Genomic DNA, 4006 nt, shown 5'->3' with positions numbered 1-4006 from the left:
AGGGACTCTCAAGAGTCTTCTCCAACACCACAGTTCAAAAGCATCAATTCTTCGGTGCTCAGCTTTCTTCACAGTCCAACTCTCACATCCATACATGACCACTGGAAAAACCATAGCCTTGACTAGACAGACCTTTGTTGGCAAAGTAATGTCTCTGCTTTTCAATATGCTATCTAGGTTGGTTATAACTTCTCTTCCAAGGAGTGTCTTTTAATTTCATGGCTGCAGTCACCATCTGTAGTGATTTTGGAGCCCCCAAAAATAAAGTCTGACACTGTATATTTATATTTTATTTTATTTATATTTTATTATATTCATATAAATATTACATTAATATGGATCAAGCCTCATGGTTAGTCATCTACAAAAGACACATTTATTCCTTAAAGTATGACTGTTAAGCCTCAGAAATACTGCTCAAGTATATTATTTTTCAATCAAAGAAATATTCAAATTCTAAGATTGCTGTCTCATTTATGTCTCTTTTAATAATATTTCCCACACCCATGAGAGCTACTGGAAGGATGGAGGGACATATTTTTATTCTTTGTCTCTCTTTTCCTTGGCTTCACGCAACCCACATGTCTTAAGTTATGTCTTCTACTTGAGTGAATCAATTTATAGTGCAAATGACTATATTTGAATGTTTTTGTGTTAGCTTTGCGTATAAATGGACCCAATAATTCCTGGCATGTAGAAGTCACCCATTCACTCACTGGCAAAACAGATCATTCCTCCATTCAGGAAGTACTTGTTAAACATCTACCATGTCAATAAAAATGAGCAATAGATTTCAACCAGCATTTCACAGAAAAGGAAACATGATAAACCAATAAGCCAATGAAAGTAGTTCATCTTCATTAGTAATCAGGATAATGCAAATTAAAACCATGCTGAGCCATCACCCTGTACCCCTGAGGTTCAGTTCAGTTCAGCCGCTCAGTCGTGTCCAACTCTTTGCAACCCCCTGAGGTTAGCTAAAGTTAAACATCTAATAATATCAAGTACTGACAGTGATGCAGAGCAGGATTGGCAAATTCCAGCTCATAGTCCAAATCTGGACTGCCACCTGCCTTTGTACAACCCATAAGTCAAGTTGGTTTTTACATATTTTAATGAAAAGTATAAAAAGGCTATTAGACTTTCGTGGAGAATAGTTGCTCGATTTTGCCACTTGGTGCTAAAGCCTAACATATGTATTATGTGGCTCTTTACAGAAAAAGGTTGCTGACCCCTGATATGGAACATAAGAATATAGTTTCCTTGTACTGCTGGTAAGAGTGAAAATGACACAACCACTTTGGTAAGCAATTTTATGTATCTAACAAGATGAACAGTTGCAAACCCAAGCGACATAGCAGTACCCTAGAGAAACACTTGCCTACTTGAACAACACTGTGTACAACTCGGGGGAAAAAAATGGAACAAATTCAAATGTCCACCAAGCACAGAATGGAAACAATAAACTGGAATACAACACACAGAGAATGCTGCTATTGACACCAACATAGGTGACTCTCACAAAAAAAGGCAGCTAGCAAAAATACAGGTTTTAGAGTAGTTCTGTCTATCAGGAATATGTGAGACACATTTAATTTAAAAATTTATAGTAGCCATTTTAGAAACAAGAAACTGATAAAATTAATTTTAGCCATGTATTTCAACCTGATGTATCTACAGTTATTATTCCAACATGTAGTCAATAATATAAATTACTGATACATGACATTTTTGATCCCGAATCCTCAAAATCTGGTGTGTATATTTATAGGGCATCTCAACTTGGATGAGCCACTTTTAAAGTGCTAGTAATCACATGTGGCTATTAAGCCATCATATTGAGCAGCCCAGTTTGAGAAGTTGAAAACAGTAAATTCTATTTATATTCCATCATTCAAAGTAAACAAAACTAAATTTTATATTATTTAGGGATATATGATATGAGGTCATATCTACATCACTACAAAGAAAAGTGATGGTGTGATAACTCCAAGATCCAGGTGATTCTGATGTCTGGTTTGGAGGGGCTGAGATGGAGGACTGACTCTGGGGGACTCAAACATGCTGATAATATTCCATCTTGTAAGTTTGATAATAATGTATGCATGGATGCTTGTTGTTGTTGTTGTTGTTGTTTTAATTATGTCATTATTATTAGTTTGCCACTACTCAATCTTTATAAGGCTTTCCTGGTGGCTTAGAGGTTAAAGCATCTGCCTCCAATGCGGGAGACCCGGGTTCCATCCCTGGGTTGGGAAGATTCCCTGGAGAAGGAAATGGCAACCCACTCCAGTATTCTTGCCTGGAGAATCCCATGGACAGAGGAGCCTGGTAGGCCACAGTCCATGGGGTCGCAAAGAGTCGGACCCGACTGAGCGACTTCACTTTCACTTTCAATCTTTATAAGAAATTAAAGATAAATCCCTGTATCAGTAGTTTGCCTCAGAGATAAGTTGTAATATAATCACTTGTGTAAAACTTTTTGATCAGTAGAATAGAATGCGAATAGAGACAAGTTGGTATCTATTATTGTTTCCTATAATTTTTATAATTGGAAGGTCCATATGTGCAGAAGTTGCCACAAGGTAGAGACTTTAAATAGAGAGAACTGAGCAATACAAGAGAATGTAAACTGTTAGTTGATATCCACAGAACAGCAGAGGAGAAATGGGGAAAAAAATCAATGAGGAAGAAAGAAATCTATATAAGTGGCAACAGAGACATGTGGAAGTCTTGAAGGGTGACCAGCTGTTGCATCTCTGAGATTTGTCAAAAAAGACTTGTGGGGGAGAGTCAATTGACAAGAAGCTGTCACGGAGGGCTGCTAGGGAATGGGGAGGTGAGATCCTCAGGGGTGGGATGGAGAGCAGTAAACTATACTGGGAAAGAGCCCCGGGCAGATGCAGTGCTTGAAACATGTCCTAATCTGCCGCACAGACTGTCTACACACAGGGAGTTGCAATTGGCAGCAGGAGCACGTGCTTGGCAGAGGCAAGGCGGCTTCTTTTTCTGGCTCTGCATCTTTCCCATTTTACCATCTTCAGTGATTGACTTGAGGCAGAAGAGCTGAGCACTCTGCATTGTATTTCTTTTGCTATTAAGATGTGGTGATGAGAAAACTAGAGTGTGTACAGCCTAAAACAGGAGTAGACAGCTGTGTGGATCCCAAGTGGGCTCCTTCCAGGACCTGTCTCTGTGTGGGCAGGAAGAGCCACAGTTATAAGACTGCGCAGGTCTTCCCAAATAATCTGCCACAGAAGTGTTCAAAAGAGGATAGAAAACGGTGTCCCTTTGGAAGATCACGTGTCCGTAAAGTTACTAACCCTGTAGAAACTGGGTTAAATTTCATTTCAGTCTGTGATTTGAGAGAACACTGGAGGCCATGTTAAAAGAGAAGTAGTAGAAATATAGAGAAGTAGAAATATTTTTTTGATGTTCACTCTTATCCACACATGATAAAGAATACTTAAAATCTACACAAAAAATAAATACATAAAATATATGGAAAGGTGTTTGCAGATAGGATTTGGGGGTTCCTTGGGAATATTCAATCAGAGAATCTGCAAAGCAACTGACACCACAGTTTAGCACTAAGCTCTCAGCAAGCTCATTTCTGCTTCTTGGGTTCCCCCACAGAGGCTAGGAAAGCCTTTGGATCAAGTCAGGCACTGAGCAAGAGCTGATAGTACACCTACATAAGCATGAATGATCATGCACAATCACCTGGCATATTTGATAATCCCTACTGCCTGCCAAACTTCCCTGGTGGCTCAGACAGTAAAGCATCTGCCCACAATGCGGGAGACCTGGGTTCGATCCCTGGGTCGGGAAGATCCCTGGAGAAGGAAATGGCAACCCACTCCAGTATCCTTGCCTGGAGAATCCCATGGATGGAGGATCCTGGTAGGCTACAGTCTACAGGGGTTGCAAAGAGTCAGACACAACTGAGCGACTTCACTTTCACTTTCACTGTCTGCCACCAGGGTTGCTTTAGATGTATGATTTC

Source organism: Bison bison, unplaced genomic scaffold (assembly GCF_000754665.1).
Source record: "Bison bison bison isolate TAMUID 2011002044 unplaced genomic scaffold, Bison_UMD1.0 scf7180017863957, whole genome shotgun sequence".
Classification (NCBI taxonomy): domain Eukaryota; kingdom Metazoa; phylum Chordata; class Mammalia; order Artiodactyla; family Bovidae; genus Bison; species Bison bison.
The sequence above is the reverse complement of the archived record's forward strand: the minus strand, read 5'-3'. Positions refer to the sequence as shown.